This window comes from Notamacropus eugenii, chromosome 1 (genome assembly GCF_028372415.1).
Source record: "Notamacropus eugenii isolate mMacEug1 chromosome 1, mMacEug1.pri_v2, whole genome shotgun sequence".
NCBI lineage: Eukaryota > Metazoa > Chordata > Mammalia > Diprotodontia > Macropodidae > Notamacropus > Notamacropus eugenii.
The window spans coordinates 126,585,542-126,606,975 of record NC_092872.1 but is presented as its reverse complement, the minus strand read 5'-3'; the positions used below and the strand labels follow the sequence as shown (position 1 = coordinate 126,606,975).

The following is a 21,434-nucleotide window of genomic DNA, read 5'->3' as shown; positions in this document are numbered from 1 at the left end:
AGCATTTTTTTTGGGACCTGGTCTGAACTGGATATTTATTCCACTTGGAGTTAAGCATACAAAGACAATAATGAAAATAACATGAGCTTGCATTGCATGGGGGGAAATAATATGTCCATAGCAGTAGATGTACAGATAAATGCACAGTCAATACATGGTGAATGTGAGGGGAATCAATGCAGCTGGTTTGAACAGAAAACACTTTATATAGAATGAAGTGCTTCACCCAGATTCTGAAGAAAATAATATGCCAGCCACTGTGATTGGAACTACCAAGAGGTAATTCTGGGAGTGCATTCCAAGTTTGGGGAACAGTCAGTGCAAAAACATAGAAACAGGAGCTGAATTCTTTTGTGTGAGGCTTGGCTATGGTATAGAAAGGGAAGTAAGGTATAATAAGAATAGAAAGGTATCTTGACGCCAGATAATGAAGAGCTCTCACATCTTTTTTTGGGGGCACTATTAAGCTCTCTCCTGAAGAAAAACAGTGATCTCATAAATAATGAGATAAGAAACCAAGGGGCAAAAATGGTGATGAGATCAAGGAAAACACACTTGAAAACTTAAATGTTATACTTTTGCAGGAATCCTAGTAGGTTACGTACCTGACTTCTGCTTTCTAAAACTTAGCCTGAGAGTATAATAAATAACCTTAAGGTTAAATAACCTTTATTTAAATAAAATGTTGAGTGGATGTCATTGAACATAGAAACATAGACTAGAACTTGACAGGAACTTAGATCATCTATTCAAGAACTTCCCAAAGTGGGTGATACCTCCTCCTGGAGGGTGTTGGAACTCTCTGGGGGGTGGTAGTGGGCTCTGGTGTAATTGAAGGGGCGTTGGATAAAAATAAGGGGGTGGTGGAAGCAAAAGGAAAGAAGAGACCAGAAGAAAATTTTGAAAAACATTTCCTACATGTTTTCTCTGGTGTGTAACAGAGTTAGAGTTGTGTTGATTACATTATTTTCCAGATAGACACACGAAATGCAGGTTATAATCGATCAGTGGTCAACTCCACTGACAGGTCTGAATGAGCGAGTGTTGTCAAGCTAGTGTGTCCAGCGTGTGTTGGTAGGAATATGTGCGTATAGCGACTTGTTTACAGTGTGACACCGTGTGTTTAGAGGATGCAATATAGCATCATCAAAATTTCAGTGTAGGAAAAAATCTACAAATTTATAGCAAAGTATTAAAAAGAAGATGCCTCATTTAAAAAAACATATTTTTTTCAAATGATGCGCATTTCAAAATATTTTCCAGAGGGGCACTAATTTTTTTTTTTTTTGTAAAGGGAGCAGTAGACCAAATAAGTTTGAGAACCTCTCATCTTGTCTCTCACCTTCCTTTTACACATTAGGAAGCTAAGCCTAAGGTCCCAAAGTAATTCACAGAGGTGGGTAGGGCTTCAGTCCAGGTCAGCACTCGTCCTTCTGTGCCACCCTGGGGTTTCCCATCTAATGTGGGTAGTGCTGTAAATTGAGGGATTATTGAAATTATATCATTCTTTATCCAATTATGCTACTGTTTAGCATTTCCAGTGTGTATGTAGAACAACAATTGGAATTAGGTTGTCCAATAAATGTTTACATGTCCTTCCCTTCATTTCTTCCACTATTATGTCATCTAATTATCAAAACATCCTTCAGACATATCAGAGATGAGACGAAAATGTGCTTAGAATCCTTTCTTAAATGTTGACTGTGGCGTTAGTCCCTCTTTATCAGGAATTCCCAGCCTTATTTTTGTCATGAAGCTCTTTGATAGTCTGCTAAGGCTTTTAGATCCCTTGTTAGAATGATTTTTTTAAATGAGTAAAACAACACATGGAATTACATTTAAAAGGAGTTATCAAAATATTAAAAAACAAAAGGAAGTTCAAGGAGCCGGGATTAAGAACTCCTCTTTTAAATACAATTTAACCACCCCACTTGATTTACTTATATAAGTGCCCTTTCAGGGAAGGCAGTTAGCAGATGATCCATGTTCTTTTATCACCTGGGACTCCTGTCCACTGTTCAGAAAATCTTGAACAGTGAGTGGGATAGACTTAGTGAAGACTCCTCAGATTGTAATTTTTCTCCCAGGGGTGAGGTAAGGCCTAAAGGCTCAAGGTTACACTATTTTTAGAATAAAATAGTTCCATATAAGGATATAAAACTGTGTAGTGTATTAGGGTCTCAATGATTGGACAAAACTTACATAATTCCTCGATGTCTTCATTTCAAAAGGGATTGGTTAGATTTCGTGTCTAGAATGTAAGACCATATTCTCAGCTAATGAGGATAATGGTCAGTGGGGGGAGGAGGGACTTGCGTTAGGGTCTATATAAATCACTGTCCTTTTCTTTGTCTTCGGCTTCCCTACTCCTACAGGTGAGCCCTGCTTCTCGAGAATCGAATAAATCACTTTTCTGTCATCACTTTGAGAGGCCTCTGAGTAATTGATTTATGTAGGGACCTGAGCCATCCCACACAGTTTGGGGGCTCGTCCAGGATCTGTGACCTTTCTGAGAGATGGCTGACAGCTCAGTTCAAAGACTGGGCGCCCGTGGGGAGATTTCCCCATCGTCCTTGAAAAGGGCTACTGGGCCTCCCTCTCTGCAAGGTAACGACCCGAAGCAGAGGAACTCAGTGAAGACAGAAAAGAATAGAGATAGGGACTCCAAAGACTCCGAAGCTGTGAAGTGTGTAAAAATGCCAACCAGTTGTTGTTGAAGTTTGCAGTCAGGCAACTTGTACGCGTATACGACCCAGCGGTAAGTGCGGGGTGGGGCCTGGGGGTCAATTCGTTGAGTCTTAGACAGACTCGGGGAGAAGGTGACGACTCCCAACCAAATTAGTGGACTGCGGGACCCCAGGGTGAAGGGCCCCCCCAAAAAACGTTTGCTGGGTGACTGCTGGTGATGGGCAACCCTCACCTGAGAGCTGGCAAGAGAGCTAGCAGGAGAGCTAGCATAGTTCGTTGAGTCTCAGACTCGGAGGTGTTGGCGACAACCCTCGACCAAAGAAGCTAGCAGGAGAACTAGCAAGGGAGCTAGCACAATTCGTTGAGTCTCAGACTCAGAGGTGTTGGCGACAACCCTCAACCAAAACGGGACAAAAGCAGTCCAAGAATAGAGCTTCGGAGAGGAGTCAGGAAGAAATACCGGTAAATAGTCCCTTGGGAAACCGATTACAAAATTGGCATGAATTACCAAAATTATAGAGAAAAGAATGTAGAAGAAGATGATTAAGTATTGTTGTTTCATATGGGGTGAAAAGACATTGGAGGAGGAGGCACAATCTGGCCCAAATATGGTTCCTCCAAGGACTGGGTTTGCCAAAAATTTAAACCTATATGTACTATTCTATTCTGTTAAATGTTTTGTCTGTATATGTTGTGTTGGTATTTCTGTGTGAATGAAAGTCTGTGTGTCTCTGTTTTTTTATCTGATAAGGTTGTAAATTTAGCCAGTGAGCCAGCCAGCAGGAGCAGAAAGGCTGAGCTGAACTGTCCTTGAAATTCCTGTCACTCCCTTTCTTCAACCCCTCCAGACTAGTTTCAGAGGGGCGGAGGGACAAGGAGGGAGAGAAAGGAAAAAAAACAAAATCTTTTTCCCTCATACCTAAGAGGCATGCTAGCAACCAATTAACCACTTCCTGCCTCACCCAAAAGAAGAAATCTTAGTGTAATGGGAAATAACAGAAAGTTAAGTGAATTCATTCTGGTCGTATTTGGAATTGTGAATAGGTGAAATGTGTCATTCTTAATTTAATGTTTCAGATAGGTTAGAATTTATTAAAGTTTGGTGGAAGTAAGCAGAAGATTAGCAAGTAAAAAAATCTCAAGTAAGCAACTTAGAGCTGAGAGTTTTGGATTTAGGTTTAATTAGATCAATATATTTGATGCCAGACAATGTATTTAAAGTAAAAAGATAATAAGTTTAGGTTTTTCTTTTGCTTTGCAGAGTGGGAGGGCCAGAAAGGGGTGGCCTTGGGAATCCTGGCACAAATAAGAGGAGGGCAGAGACACCCAGCAGCATTTCTGCCAAAAATGTTAGATCCATTAACAAAAAGATAGGTATTTGTTAGATGCAACATTAATGTAATGTAACTGTTACACGATTTTAAATTTTGTCATTTATTACCTATAGATTGGGGTTTTAAAAAGATGTGATAGAAATTTGATAATTTGAAACTTACATTTGGTTATAAAAAAAGAGCTGAATAGGTTAATGGCGTCTTTTAAGTTTTAAGTAAACTTAAATAAGTTTAAATTTTTAGGTAATCCATCTAAATATTGTATTAGAAATTGCATTGTTAATTAATGAATTGGTTAAAAAGAGCTGTTAGGAATTTTTTTATAAGAGTTTCCTTGTTGTAGCATTCTTATTAAGAAAATGAGAACACTTTAAAAATGTACATGTATATATATAGGTGTGATTTTCAAGCCTGTTTCATCTGAGCATGTATTATGTTAAAAGTTTATTTCTGTTGTTGAAAGGGAAATTTTAGCTAAAAGTGTTTTTGCCATGAATCAAGCATTTACTCTAAAGTTATATTTGTAAAAGAAAGTTTATGGGCAAAGGTGAAAAGGCTTTGGGTTTAGGTCTTTTCTTGTGATTTCTGTCAATTAGTTTCAAGGGGATTGTGATAAATTGTAAACTGTTCGTAAGAGAGGAAATATTTGCTGTATTAAGAAATACTTTGTAAAATCTTTTGTATGGGTTTTTGGAAGGCGTACCTATCCAATTTGTATTTGTAAGTTACAAAAGTGGGAAGAATTTAGTTTCTCTAATAGGATATGAAAATACAATTGATGTCATCTGAAATTTATTGTTCGGGTTCATAGCTAAAACAGTTTGTTACCACTTATAAAAATTATGTTTGCCATTTGTAATTCTAATGCTAAAACCTAAAGCTGGTACACTGTGTGTATATGTGGGGGAAAGAAGCAGTCCTCAGGCTAGTAACAAGTACAGCCCCAGCAGCTGAGGAGATTGTATATAGAACTTGCTTTGGTGAGAATTTGAAAATGTACAAGAAATGATCTTCAGTGATTGGCTCTTTAGGGCAAATTTAAGATCTAAGAGGTAAATAAAATCTCTGGGAACATTCTTTCTAAATCTAATGGGAATAAGTAGATATTGTATCATTGTTACATAGAACAAAACTGGGATTTAAAGTTAACTGTAATTATATTTTATTTAAAGGGGGGATTCAGGGAAAGGAATCCCTTACCAAAAAGGGGAGGGGGGCAGGTGGTCTGGGAGCTCCAGGAATGGTCTTGATGGGAGTGGCCAGTAAACTGGAGATTTGGACTGATAGAATTAAGAGTGGGAAGTAGAATAGACTTGGGCATAGTGATAGAGTGGACCTTAGGAGAGCTGGTTCACGTGGAAAAAAACCAAGGAGTTTTCAAGGTGAGGTTTTCCAAGGCCTTTAGACAAATAGGACTAAAACTGTTTTGGGGTAATGGACAAAGGTCCCAACTTGGAATGATCTTACATGTTACAAAATGATGTAAAAGCAATTAGTATTAAAACAATTAACTGAATTAATTACTGAGACTAAATCAGAGACATCTTCAGTTTGGGAAGAAGAATTTCAGTCTAATTTTCTTAGAGGTAGGTAGCCTCTGGTAATATTTGGCTTTGAAAGTTAAATGATTGTTTTGATTTGAATTCATTACATGAACATAAAAATTCAAGTTAGTGTTTGAACTTATCACATGTGTAGCTCATTCTTTTAGATTGAGCAGTGTTAGAAAGGGATAAAGTAGTTTGGGAAACAGATATAAATCTATTAGAGCAATGACTTATGATTGTTATTCAATCAGGAACTAGAACATGTATAGAAAGGCATGTAGGCTACTTAGACCTGCTTCAAAGATGTTCCTTGGCCAATGTGAAATTAGTCATGTCTCAAACTGATTATTGGAGCTTGCTATTTTAAGATTTTTCTGGGACTATTAACTGACTGTTCTTCTGAGTCTAACTCCAGGTGTGGATAGCAAGAGAGGTGGTCTGAGCCAGTGATCCATGATGCCAGTAAGCCTGTGAGATGCTGGTATGAACTGCAAAAAGGTGATCTCATGGGAAGGTCGGGAGAGCGGCTGTTCAGCCTGGGCTGAGGTAGGATTCTCCTGACTCAATTTCCCCACTGACACCTGGCAGACTTGAAGCCTGGCTGAATGCCAGTTGACAATCTACTCCTGCCTGGAACTGACATGAAGTAAGGGAGATGTTGTTTCCCTGCAATGTCCCTACTCTTAGTGGCAAATTCCTAAAATCAGAAGTTTTGTAAGTAATAATACCAGATCTGTTGAATAATAGATTGTTGGTAGGGGAACATCTGAGGTTAAGTCTAAAATTGAGCTAACAGGTTTAGGACTTTAGACGAACAACAATAAGTTAGGGTCCTCTAATTCTTAGTAATAGTGTGGAGATGATTAGGTCAAGGGCTTGTGAAACTAGCATGCACAGTTATTATTTTGCCTTAGTTGGTTAATGTTAAATGAAAAATGGTTTGTGGACTATATTGTAAATGCTTTAAAAGAAGTATCACATGATCAGAAGTTGGAATTGTTTTATGATGTGATATGCACTGTGTTAAAAATGATTATTTATTGTATTTATATAAGTACTGGAGCCTGGTATTGACTCCTTAGTGAAATCTCATCTTCCTAATGAGGGAATGAATAATGACTTGCTGTGAAATGTAGAAGCTGCATTTTAATGTGAATTTCCTTTTTTTTTTTTTTTAAAAAAAGTGACAATTTGTCAAAGTTTCAATTTTGATTTTTGTAAGAATGATAGGAATGGTAATCCAAGATGGTATTAAGTTCAGTTTTGCAGGAGAGTGGACATCTAGATTTCTACAAGAAGATTAAGAAAAGAAGATGCTGAGATGCTGTGCTGAAGGCTGTTTGAAGGAGCATCCAGATCAGAAAATTGCATAAGATGATATTTCTCCCCAGACTGCTGTATGAGATGGAACCTCTAAATGTACAGTTCATTAATTTAAATCTCTGTATCTGTACTTATGACAAGGGGACTGCCCCCTGTAATTTGCTAATGTGTCAGTCAACTTTGCTTCCTTCCCATATTCAATAAAAAAAAGAAGGAAAATAGATGAAGGGAAGGATTCATAAGGGAAAGAATGTGAAGAGGCATTTATTGATTGGATTTAGGTATGGATAAAGGAAAAATAAGAGGAGGGGAGGAATATGGGTAAGTTGAACCTTGAACTATCTATTCCCCCATCCCAATTCAGAAAATGTTTAGCATGATTGGGAAGCCAGTAGACAAAGTTATGGAAGGTTATTGCATTTAAAAATTTTAAAGTTGTTTACTTTCATTTATAATTATTGCTATTAGTTATTAATCTCTTAAGCTTCATGTTTGGAGACACACTTTGTCAGTATTTAAAAGCTCCGTTTGAAGCGTGTGTGAGAACACAGACTTTGGAAAGGGATAGCCAATGAGGTATATATATATATATTCATTATAAGTTTTGTTATTTGGGGAACTATACTAGGATTATTATTGTTTGTTATTAACAGGATTCTCTGTTTAGCAATTGTCCTAAGCCATTAATCACAATATCTAAACAGGACTCTTCTGTTAAGACTGGGTAAAATTGACAAACCGTGGGAACAACGCAGCCAAAATGTAATACCCTGGGAATGTCCCTTTTAGGCATGATCCTGTTCCCACTGCTGGGACACCAGGCCCCAGTTATCAACCCCCCCCCTCTTGAAAATAGTTTCCTGGCCCTAATTCAGACCATTGCGGACACCTTTGAGGTATCCGACAGTTGGATTTGTGGGGGGACCTCAGCGGTTAAGCCAATGGTCATCGGTAGCAGTACAGCTGAGTCCAGTCTGGATTTTAAGTAATAGACCTGTAGTACATGACAGAACAAGATTCTGGACAAGTCCAGAGAAACACCAAGGGTCTTTGTCCGAATCAGTTCCAGGTGAACATTGTTTAAACCAAACAGGACCTGAATTGCAGGAGACATGGCTGGGAGAAAGTAATTGTAAATGGACATTCACACAAAGGCCAGAAACCCTGGCTCGTATTGATTGTGCCCAGTATGCAAACAGATGGGATCAGATCGGTATTACCTGTTCAGATGGTAGGGTGATTCCCTGTACCCATTCATTTTTCCCACCCTCTTCATACGAAGAGAGAACAAAAGGGGAATATCACAGAAGTTGTAGGTATACGTTTTACAACCCCTCTGATCCCAGAAAACCATGTGAAGGAAGGGGGTCATGACCATGACTATTTGTGGAGTTGTATATATATGAACAGTATTAAGAATAACACAGAATATAAAGAATGGGTATGGAAGTGGGAGAATGGAACACATAGGATGATGTTTGATACTTTCTGGAGTGTAATCAATAGAACTGGGGAGAATTATCAACATTGTATATGGAAGAGGAAACAACAACTATGGAAGGGTAAGTCAGAGATCATGAAAGGGGGACCATTAGGCCCGGATGATGTGAAGTACTTTCCTGCTGTGGATTATAGAGTAAGACTGTTTCTAGAGGAAAATCCTGCTTTGAGAGGGCATTATTGGATATGTGGACAGACAGCCTATACTCACCTTCCGCTAAACTGGAGAGGTGTTTGTTACATTGGATTGGTGAGACCTAAATTCTTTTTCTTCCCTGAATCAGGGAAACAGCATCTAGGAGTCCCTCTATATGATGATCTAGCAAAAAGAAAGAGGAACATCGACACCTCACTCACTCAGACTGGAAATGCAAATGGGTGGGGTGATACTTGGCCTCCTGAGAGGATAATCAGAGAGTATGGGCCTACAACTTGGGCTCAAGATGGGAGCTGGGGTTATAGAACCCCTATATATCTATTAAATAGACTAATCAGACTCCAAGCAGTAGTTGAAATTATAACCAATCAAGCAGCAAAGGCTTTGGACTTCTTGGCTGATCAAGCCACACAAACTAGGGAAGCAGTACTGCAACATAGATTAATCTTAGATTATTTACTTGCAGAAGAAGGAGGAGTTTGTGGGAAACTCAATTTATCTACATGTTGCTTAAAAATTGATGATAATGGAAGGATAGTGAAAGAGATCACCAAGAATATCAGGAAAGTTGCTCATGTTCCCACACAAACTTGGGGCTCCACTTTCAATACATCCTGGTGGTCCTGGTTTGAGGGGAGCTGGTGGAAGAGGTTACTGTGGTTTGGCATCATAGCAATTAGTGGTATTGTATTATTTCCTATTTGTTTATCTTGTTTGATTTCACTAATTACTAAAATAGTTAGAAATTCTTTACTAAAACTTGCTAGAATAGAAGAAAGGACTGAAGGAGCCATTCGACTGATGATATTAAAGAAGGAAGGTTGGGCACCTGTGGAGACAAGAAACATGAATGATCCTGATTGGGATGAGGAGATTAATAGACAGTGTGAGCTTATGTCACAGAACTTTGGTTGAAACATCCGTGAGAAGTCTTCAGGCTGATAAAATAAGAGGAGGGATTGAGTGGGATAGACTTAGTGAAGACTCCTCAGATTGTAATTTTTCTCCCAGGGGTGAGGTAAGGCCTAAAAGCTCAAGGTTACAATATTTTTAGAATAGAATAGTTCCATATAAGGATATAAAACTGTGTAGTGTATTAGGGTCTCAATGATTGGACAAAACTTACATAATTCCTCGATGTCTTCATTTCAAAAGGGATTGGTTAGATTTCGTGTCTAGAATGTAAGACCATATTCTCAGCTAATGAGGATAATGGTCAGTGGGGGGAGGAGGGACTTGCGTTAGGGTCTATATAAATCACTGCCCCTTTCTTTGTCTTCGGCTTTCCTACTCCTACAGGTTAGCCCCGCTTCTTGAGAATTGAATAAATCACTTTTCTGTCATCACTTTGAGAGGCCTCTGAGTAATTGATTTATGTAGGGACCTGAGCCATCCCACACAACAGGAAGGTCCACCCAAGTGTGTCCAGGGCTTAGTTCTCGCTCTCTTTAACAAGTACCTCTCATTAGAAGTCCCAGTGAAGAGTATAGGCTGTCCATTTATCATCATGTGATCCTGCTTCACATTTCTTTTCTGGTTATAAATATTATTGATGCTTTTTACACCACTTCTGATGTGTAATTCTTCATTGGTCATGGGAGAGGTGGTACATTGGATAGAGTGCCAGGCCTAGAGTCAGGAAGACTCGTCTTTGAGATTTCAAATCCAGCTTCAAACACTAGCTGTGTCATCCTGGGCAAGTCATTTAACCTTGTTTACCTCAGTTTACTCATCTGTCAAATGAGCTGGAGAAGAAAATGGCCAACCACTCTAGTATCTTTGCCAAGAAAACCAGACATGGGGTCATGAAGAGTTGGAGAAGACTGAAGAACAGCTGACAACAACAACTACATCCTGTGCTGTAGCTTGTCTGTTCCCCACTCACCCTTCTCGGTTGCCCGTTTGATGGCCTACAGTTTTTAATTCATAATCACAGATTTAGAACTGGAAGTGACTTTTGGAGTCGTCTAGTTCAGTTTGTCCTACTCTCATTTTAAAGATGAGGAAACTGAAGCCCAGAGAAGTTGAGGTTTGCTTAGGTTCACACAGTAAATTAAAGAACAAAGAATCAGACGCATCCCCTCACCCTAGGCTCATTGTCTTTCTCCAAATTCAGCATTTTTTCCAAGTAAAACAGTGCACTACTTTTCTCTTATTGTGGGGGACTCTATGAGTTTTAGTCATATAACATTAATAGAGGAATATGAGGGTGAAAAAGTTTTTTAAAGGGAAAAGCTTGGAGTCAATGTATCACTTTCACAAATGCAGTCCATCTTGCTTTCCTCTTATTTCATTTTGGTCCCAGTTCATCACCCATCTGCAATGTCTGTCCAAGCGCTATTAGACTAATTCTAGAGGGTGGTCATCATAATCTGCACTCTGGAAAATGTTTTTTCTTTATCCTGTGTAAATGACTATGATGATAAGATGACATTAATGATAACATTTGTAACACTCTCAGGATTGTAAAGTACATTGTTTATCTTATCTCATTTGTACTTAATGATTCTGAGACGTGGGTATTGAAGGCACCCTCTTTTTTACAAATGAGGAAACTGAGCTTGAGAGAAAATAAGTGATTTCTCACTTTCAAACTGCTGCTAAGTGTGATAGGCAGTTTTCAAATCCGGGTTTTTGTGACTCCAAGTACAATACTCTATCCATCATATCTTGGTGTCTCCAATTTGGGTAGTTAAGATTCTCTTAAGTGATTATGGGTCTCATTTAAGAGGCTTTGCTGTGACTTGTGTTCAGTGTGATAGTATAATATTGCTTGTAAAGAGGAATATATGGAGGACCTCACCTACTATGAGGAACCTCTCTTTGATTTGAGCTCTACTCTGGACAGCCTTCCTGACAGTAGCAAGTGCTTTACAGCATATATCTCTTTTTTGTGACATATTAATTCAACCCAACAAGCTTTTATTAAATATCTAATACGTATAGACAGATTAATGATTACAGGATCTGGAGCAAAGATAGCTCTGTGGTATTCTTCAAGGACTCTTATGATTTAATTTATGGATGGCAGGTACCTTCTGCAAGAGGCTTTAAAATGAACACTTTACTTAGCCAAATGTTTTTTAAAATAATAAGCATAAGCACGATTAGCTTTTGTATTCTGTTTATAAAATACGTAACTTTAAAGATGCGTTCCACTATCCAGTATAGTTTGAAAAAAGCTATTTTTTTCCTTTTTGTACTTTTGAAAAGATATTCTCAAAATGTGTGTTGAATCCTCAAAAAGGTTTGTAGAGGTGAAGATAAACATGGATCAGGAGAATTTTTTTTTTGGTCCCCTTTTTGAGGATGTAGTAATAGTAAGGTCTGAAGTTACCTTGAGAATTGACCTCTCAATTTTCTTTAAATATATAATTTGCTTATTTTTCATTTCTCAACATTCACTTCCACAATAATTTGAATTCAAAATTTTCTCCCCATCTCTCCCCATCCCCTACCCCAGGACAGCATGCACCCCATCCGCCCCTTCCCCCAGTCTGTCCTCCTTCCTATTACCCACCCTTCTTCTATCCCCCTTTCCCTCTGTTTTCCTGTAGGGCAAAGTAGGTTTCTATACTCCATTACCTGAATATCTTAACTTTCAGTTGCATGCTAAAACAATTTTTAGCATTCATTCTTAAAGTTTTCAGTTCCATATTCTCTCCCTCCCTCCCCTCCCACCCTCATTGAGAAAAAGTCATATTTTTTTTTATTAATGAGCATATCTTTTCATCTCATTCCCATCTTCTCACCTCTACCCCTTGAAGAAGGGAGCAAAAATCCCCACATATCAAATGATACCCAGCAAAACAAATGTCTTTATTGCCATGTCCAAAACATGTTTTAGTCTGTACTCTGAGGTTATCACATCTCAGTGTATGGAGGTAGGTAGTGTATTTCTAATTTTGGTCCTCAGGAATCATGGTTGTTCATTGTGTTGATCAGAATTCTTAAGTCTTACAAAGTAGTTTGTCTTTATAGTGTTGTTATTTTATAAGTCTTTCTTTTGGTTCTCCTTACCTTATCAATTTATACATGTCTTTTCAGGTTTCTTTGAAATCATCTCTTTCATTATTTCTTAAGGCATAGTAGTATTCCATTAAATTCATGAACCACAACTTGTTTATCCATTTCTCAGTTGGTGAGCACCCCCATAGTTTCTAGTTCTTTGCCACTACAAAAAGAGCAGAACAAGTTGTTTAATCTCTCTTTGCTTTAGTTTCATCATGTGCAAAATGAAGAATGTCCTTTCTGGCCCTTAGTATATGAAATTTTAAAGAATTATATCACTAAGGCAAGTTAAAGTTATTAGTTACCCTGATTTTTGCAGAGGGAAAGTGACCAACTGATATGTGGCAAATGGTGCCTGACTAATGGTGTTTCCCAAACTCTTAATTGATTTCGTCTATCAGTCAATAAGTACTTTTTATACACCTACTATGTGCCAGACACTGTGCTTAATACTGGAGATAAAGTTTGAAAAAATAATCATTGCTTACAAGGCTTTATATCCAAATTTGTAGAGTCTAATACATATAAAAATATATGTAAAGAGAATAAATTTAAAGTGATGTAGTTTTGGAGGAAGTTAGCAGTTACAGTCATGAAGGACTTTAGAAAGTCATACTTTTAAAGAGGATTCTTTGAAGTTGATATAAGACGGTAATGAATTCCAAGCCTAGGCAATAGGTAGTGTGAGGACATGGAAATGAGAGATAGAATGTCATGTGTAAGAAACAAGAGAGAAGGCAAGGTCAAAGAGTATGGGAGGGACGTTGGTAATCCTAGAAAGATGACTTTTTAAAAATTTCTGTGCATTAATTTTTACACAAGTACTTTCCATGTTTTCCTCATTTTGTTTCTGAATTTCCTCATGTTATGTTACCTCCACCTTCACTTTTACCTATTTTTTCTATTTTGATTAAAGTGTAATCATCTGGAGTATGGTCCAGTCATGAATTTAGACCTACCAAGCTTCAGTGATGCCAGAGAAGTGAAATTTGCCACCTTGGTCTTCCAGTTCCTTTAGTTTGTTTCCTTTTGCAAGGGACATGACCCCAGGTATTTAAAACCATTCTGTGGTTCTTTAATCTACTGGACCTCTAATCAGATTATCTTCAAGTCATAAATTTTTATGTTACAGCCATTTTGAAGGCTGTTTATAGTTTTGTGATCTTCAGTTTTGGAAGAATTTTATCCAGACTAATGAAACTATGGATTTTTGAAGTATTGGAGTAAGTCAGGAAACCACTGGAGATGGACTGGATATCCCATCTTTTACAAGAAATCTTTCTCAGCTACTCTTAATTCTGTCACCTTCCTTTTGTTAATTATTTCCTGTTTATCCTCATTATAACTTGCTTTGTATATATTTGGTTGCATGTTGTCTCCCCAATTAGATTATAAATTCCTAAATGACAGATCCTATCTTCTGCCTCTTTTTGTTTCTCAGGTACTTAGCACAGTAGGTGCTCAGTAAAAGTTTATTGATTTCGAATTAGCTTATTTTGAAGGGATTTTCATCTATTTAGTATATGTAGAATTTGGCTTTAAGAGCTGTTTAACAAATGTGTATTTATCGATTTATTTAATTTGCTAAAACTTTATTTTTAGTTTTCAGCATTCACTTCCATAAGCTTTCGAGTTTTAAATTTTCTCCCCCTCCCTTCTTTCTCTCCCCCCTCAGTGTGGTGTCTGATATAGGCTCCACATATACATTCATATTAAACATATTTTCACATTAGTCATGTTGTAAAGAAGAATTAGAACCACAAGAATAAAGAAGCAAAACAAAACAACAACAAAAAAGAGAGCAAAATAGTTTGCTTCCATTTGCATCCAGACTCCACATTTCTTTCTCTGGATGTGGACAGCATTTTCCATCATGAGTCGTTTGGAGTTGTCTTAGATCTTTGCATTACTGAGAAGAGCCAAGGTGATCAAAGTTAGTCAAAGTTAGTTAGTTAATTGTTGCTGTTACTGTGTACAATGTCCTCCTGGCTCTGCTCCCCTCACTCAGCATCAGTTCTTTCAAGTCTTTCCAGGTTTTTCTGAAGTCTGCCTGCTCATCACTTCTTATAGCACAAGAATATTCCATTACATTCATATACCACAGCTTGTTCAGCCTTTCCCCAACTGATGGACATTCCTTCAGTTTCCAGTTCTTTGCCACCTTAAGAAGAGCAGCTACAACCCAAGGACCCCAGCTTCTGGGATAAGAACTCATTGTTTGACAAAAATTGCTGGGAAAACTGGATAACAGTGTGGCGGAAATTAGGCATAGACCCATACCTGACACCATACACAAGAATAAAGTCCAAATGGGTACATGATTTAGGTATAAAGATTGATACCATGAATAAACTGGAGAAGCAAGGAATAGTGTATTTATCAGATCTATGGAGAAGGGAAGAATTCTTTACTAAAGGAGAGATAGAATGCATTATGAAATGCAAAATGGATAACTTTGATTACATTAAACTGAGAAGTTTTTGCACAACCAAACCCAATGCAACCAAAATCCGGAGGGATGCAGTAAATTGGGAAAGAATTTTTACAGCTAAGCTCGGGGATAAATGCCTCATTTCTAGAATATATAGAGAACTGATCCAAATGTATAATCATACAAGTCATTCCCCAATTGATAAATGGTCAAAGGATATGAACAGGCAATTTTCAGAGGAAGAGGTTAAGGCTATCTATAATCATATGAAAAAATGCTCTAAATCACTATTGGTTAGAGAGATGCAAATCAAAACAACTCTGAGGTACCACATCACACCTATAAGATTGGCAAACATGACAGAACAAGAAAATGATAAATGCTGGAGAGGATGTGGGAAAGTTGGAACACTAATTCATTGTTGGTGGAGCTGCGAGCGCATCCAACCATTCTGGAGAGCAATTTGGAACTATGCCCAAAGGGCTACAAAAATGTGCATACCCTTTGACCCAGCAATATCGCTACTAGGACTATATCCCCAAGAGATCATAAAAATGGGAAAGGGTCCCACATCTACAAAAATATTTATAGCAGCACTCTATGTAGTTGCCAAAAACTGAAAGTCAAGGGGATGTCCATCAATTGGGGAATGGCTGAATAAATTATGGTATATGAATGTAATGGAGTACTATTGTGCCATAAGAAATGATGAACAAGAAGACTTCAGAGAGGCCTGGAAGGACTTATATGACCTGATGCTGAGTGAAAGGAGCAGAACCAGGAGAACTTTATGCACAGCAACAACCACAGTGTGTGAGAGTTTTTTCTGGTAGACTTAGAGTTTTGTAATAACACAAGAACTTCTTACCAAAAAAAAAAAAAAATCTCAATGGAGGATCTCAAGGCAAAATGCCTGCCACACTCAGAGAGAGAAATATGGAAGTCACTCACATATTGTAGCAGATCATGTTTGTGTATGTATATGTGTGTGTATCATGTTCTGATTTGTTATACGATTTCTTTCATTTATCTTAGTCTGACTACATAGCATGACTATAGTGAAAATATACTCAATAGGAAAGTATATGTAGAATCTATACAGAATTGTATGCAGTTGTGGGGAGGGAGGGGGGGAGTGGGAGGTAGGTGGGGGGGATAAAATCACAATTGTATGGCAGTGATTGTTAAACATTACAAAAAATAAAATAAAAAAAAATAATAAAAAAAAAACTGATACTACAACCTAAAAAAAAAAAAAAAAAGAAGAAGAAGAGCAGCTACAAGTATTTTTGTACATGTGGGCCTTTTCCCCTTTTTATGATTTCTTTGGGATACAGACTGGATCAAAGGGTATGCACAGTTTTAAAACCCTTTGGGCATGGTTCCAAATTGGTTGAATCAGTTGTGAACTGATGGAGTTGTGAGCATTAGTGTAAGAAGGTAGTGGTTTTTTTCCCACATCTTCTCTAACATTTATTATTTTCATAAAAGGTTATCTCTTGAGGAAATAGTTCACAGGAGAAAGAGGATTTGAAAATAATTGAAAGTTTATTTTTATATCCAGCAGGGGTTTTTTTGTTTGTTTTTGCACTTAGATTTCTGATTTGGGCCAAAGGTACCCTTTATCATGTAGGAAGTTTCTTTGGCCCTACCTGATTCTTAGCTTCCCTTACAGGGTTTTAGTTGTACTAGGCAACTTGACCAGTCTGTAGGCACCTTTTGTGTGAGTGGGTAGAGGGAAAGGAGATGAGTGGAGATTTTAGAAACTAGTGACAAAAAGATAAGGCTAAATTATAGGGGTGAGGACTGGTCAATTGTTTTTTACCTTCTACTGAATGCTGCTAAAGGCAGAACTTCCACCTGTCCTTAATTTAACTTTGTTTTGCCAGAGTCAAAGTGTAAAAAGCAGTTTTTGTTTGAGAAACCTTTCTTGGAGTGTGGGAGTTAATTATATGGCGAAAACTTGTGATTGGTTGGGTTTTTGGGAGTGGAAGTGGGGTAGAGATTGTGGATGAGAAATCATAAGGGTGTGTAGTAGTATCTATGAATAAAAAATGTATTTTAAGTAAATTAATGCTATTTTAATTCTTATATGTAGCCTTTTTTTATTTTAATAAAAATTGGTTTATCTTTTTATTGATACTTTTAAATTTTTTCTTTTCTTTCAAATATATCTTATTTAGTTGTTTTTTTGTAACAAAGATTTTAAAAAGGTGGGGGTGGGGGAGGGGAAGAGAAGACAGTTCAGTCAAAATAAGCTGAGTATTCACCCTGTTTGTGTTTGCGACCTTTTATATCCATAGTCTCCTACCTCTGCCGTGAGGAGGAAGTCAGATGTAATCAAAACAGAATAAAACAAACTTATATGCAGCTTGCTGTTTAGTTACTTTGGTTGCAGACTTTAAATTGTACATATTTGAATAGAAGCTATTTATAGCATTCATATCATAGTATCATAGTAGGATTTGGGAATATTATTCTTCCCATGTGAGTGCTTTTCTATTGACTTTTAAATGTTCAGTGCTATTGAGAACTATAACTTCTTTAGAATAGTACAATAGTAATTGTGTGGGATGGCTTAGATCCCTACTTAAATTAATTACTCAGAGGCCTCTCAAAGTGATGACAGAAAGTTTATTTATTCGATCTCGAGAAGCAGGACAATCCTATACCAGTTCACCTGCAGTAGGAAAGCCGAAGACAAAGGAGAAGCAGTGATATTTATAGACCCTAACTCAAGACCCACCTCCCTCCATTGACCATTATCCTCATTAGCTGAGAATATGATCTTACATTCTAGATGCGAAATCTAACCAATCCCTTTTGAAATGAAGACATCGAAGAATTATGTAAGTTTCATCCAATTATTGAGACCCTAGTACACTACACAGTTTTATATCCTTATAAGGAATTATTCCACTCTAAAAATATTGTAACCTTGAGCCTCTCGGTCTTACCTCACCCCTGGGAGAAGAATTACAATCTGAGAAGTCTTCATTAAACCTATTCCACTTATAATGTTATTAACATTTTCACTGCTAAGAAATTCTCAAATTTTGCTGATTTATCTGTATCATATAAAATGACCTTTTTTTGGAAGGGGAACATGTGAAATTCTTCTATTTGTGAAATAACTACCATTATTTAGTTTTTTAGAAAGCAGAGTTTAAAAAACTCTTATCTTTTCATGTAAATAAAAATAATTAAAAAATGTTAACACCTTTAAAATACTTAGGGAATAAATAATTTTATATGGATTATTTGATTGGAATGAATTATAATTAGTTTCCTTTTTTAAAAGCTTTCTTGATTCTTTTTGTTCTTTATGTTATAATCTTATACCAGCTTAATTATCTCTATGACTCTTAACTTGTAACATAGTTAATTAACATTAAACTGACACCATTGATTTAACAGGATATGCTACAATCTGCCCATATAGACCCTTAAGTTTCTACTGAGAGAGTACAAATCATGCTTTCATTACCTGTTCTGTGGGATGAGGTTAATCAGCCTGATTTTGGCCACATGATAGTTTTGTTTTTCATTGCTTTATTGTGGTCATTATGTATATTGTTCTTTTGGGTCTTTACTGTTAATTCTGTATCAATTCATACAAGTCTACATTTCTCTGAATTATTCATCTTTGTCACTTACAGTATAATATTTCATTACATTTACCTCCATAATTTGTTAAGCCATTCTCCAGTCAATGGGCATTTGCTTCATTTACATTTTTTGCTAGCACAAAAGACGCTAAGAATATTCTTTGATATTTGGAAACTTTGTTCCTATTCATCTCCTTGGAATCACATATTTATTTTGCAATAAGATAAATGTAAAATAAATGAATAGAAAATGTATTTTAAGTAAATTTATACTATTTTAATTCTTATATGTGGCCATTTTTTTATTTTAATAAAAACTGGTAACAGGATGTAAACATTTTAATGATTTTTTTAGCCTCATTCCCAGTTGCATTCAGTAATATTAGGATAGATTCACAGATCTACTGATACTGACAATCTTACAATAAAGCCAGGAAAGAAATGTGGAAAAAAACCCCAAAACAAAAACAAATTTAGCTCCCAGTACATTAGTACTAAAGGGTGAAAGCAAATAATGCAAGCAATCTGATATAGGTTATACATGTACAGTTATGTTAAATATATTTCCACATTAATCATGTTGTGAAAGAATCAGAACAAAAGGGAAAAACCACGAGAAAAGAAAAACAAAAACGATGAAAATGTATGCTTCGATCATTATCTTCTACAACATTTATCATTTTTCTTTTTGTTTTTTCATCTGAAAACTGCCTTTTCATATCCTTTGACCATTTATCAGTTGAATAATGACTTGTATTCCTATAAATTTGACTGGGTTCTCTATATGTTTGAGAAGTGAGACCTTTATTAGAAACATTGCTGTAAAAATTACCTCCCAGCTTTCTGCTTTCTTTCTAATCTTGGTTGCATTGGTTTGTTTGTGCAAAACTTTTTTAACTTAATGTAATCAAAATTGTCCATTTTGTATTTCATAATGTTCTCTATCTTTTGTTTGGTAATAAATTCTTACCTTCTACATAGATCTGACATGTAAACTTACTCTCCTAATTTGCTTATGGTATCACCCTTTGTGTCTAATTCACGTACTTATTTTGATCTTATCTTGGTATAGGGTGTAAGATCTTGGTCTGTGCCTAATTTTTGCCATATATTTTCCAGTTTCCTAGTAGTTTTTGTCAAATAGTGTGAGTTCTTATCCTAGAAGCTGGAGTCTTTAGGTTTATCAAATAGTAGGTTACTGTAGTCATTTACTACTGTATCTTATGTACCTGATCTGTTTCACTGATCTACACACTATTTCTTAGCCAATAGCAAATAGTTTTGTTATTGCTGGTTTATAATGTAGTTTTAGTAGTGTTGCATCTAGACCACCTTCCTTTGCATTCCCCTTCACCCCCAATTCCCTTGATATTCTTGACCTTTTGATTTTCCAGATGAATTTTCTTTTTTTAGCTCTATAAAATAATTTTTTTTGATGTTTTAATTGGTGTGGCATGGAATTATTTATTTAGACTTGTCATTTTTATTATATTAGCTTGGCCTGCTGTAACCCATAGGAGCTGCTATGAATATGCATATAATAAGCTCCCTTCCTCAAAGACAAAATCACAATATTTATTTGGAACATCACTATTAGGATGCCAAGAAGTAAGATTTAGCAGGGTACTTATCACCAATCCAGAAAATATCAACATCTTGAGCTTCTTTCTGTTACGCCTTCCCCAAAGTTCCCCTATGCAGAATTTCTCCCTCCACCTGCTCACACTGTCTTCTCCCTCCCCAACATTCTATTTCAGTTAACATTCCCTTGGGCAAGCTCCTCCCACCATGGGCTCCATGTGACTCAGGCTCCATGTGACTCAGGCTGGGCCAGAGCTCAAAGTAGGTCACATAGACCTATTAATGGATGAGGAAGATCTTCCTGTTCCATTAATATTACACCTGCCTGTGAGCGATTGATGTTTTTCCAGTTATTTAGATCAGACTTTATTTGTGTGAAAAGTGTTTTGTAGTTGTGCTCGTAGTCCCTGGATTTCTCTTGATAGGTAAACTTTCAGATAGTTTATATTGTCTATTGTTATTTTAAGTGGAATTTCTCTCTATCTCTTCCTGTTGGACTTTTTTTGGTAATATATAGAAATGTTGATGATTTATGTGGGTTTATTTATATCCTGCAACTTTGCTAGTTGTTAATTTTTTGAAGTAGTTTTTTAGCTCATCTCTAAGATTCTGCAAGTATACCATCATATCATCTGCAAAGAGTGATAGTTTTGTTTCCTCACTGCCAATTCTAATTTCTTCTATTTCTTTTTATTCTCTTATTGCTAAAAAAAACCCCCACATTTCTTGTATAGTATTGAAAAGTAGTGGTGATAATGGGCATTCTTGTTTCACCCCTGATCTTATTGAGAAGTCTTCTAGCTTATCTCTATCGCATATAATGCTTTTTGATGATTATAGATAGATACTGCTTATCGTTTTAGGGCAAACTCCATTTATTCTTATGCTCTCTAGTGTTTTTAATAGGAATTGGTCCTATATTTTTCTGTATCTATTGAGGTAACATGATTTGTTATTTTGTTATTAATATAGTCAGTTATGCTGATAGTTTTCCTAATATTGAACTGACCCTGAATTCCTAGTATAAATCCCACTTGGTCATATATTGTATTATCCTAGTGATAAATTGCTGTAATTTCTTTGCTAATATTTTATTTAAAAATTTTTGCATCGGTATTCATTAGGGAAATTGGTCTATAATTTTCTTTCTCTATTTTGGCTCTTCCATGTTTAGGTATCAGCACCATACTTGTATCATAAAGGGAATTTGATAGAACTCCTTTTTTTTCCTACTTTTCCAGATAGGGCATTGGA

At 36.6% G+C, this 21,434-nt stretch overlaps 1 protein-coding gene across 6 annotated transcripts in view; it reads left to right on the top strand.

The window, feature by feature from the left end:
- The window catches only part of CSNK1G1 (casein kinase 1 gamma 1), a 256,264-nt gene that overhangs the window by 82,707 nt on the left and 152,123 nt on the right, over positions 1-21,434 (top strand). The window contains exon 1 of one of the 6 annotated variants that reach the window (XM_072613624.1): positions 20,350-20,441. The exons of the other annotated variants lie outside the window; for them this stretch is intronic. The gene's annotated coding sequence lies outside the window, so the exon portion shown is untranslated. Of the gene's footprint in view, positions 1-20,349; positions 20,442-21,434 lie in introns of those variants that run through there. 6 annotated transcript variants of the gene reach the window in all.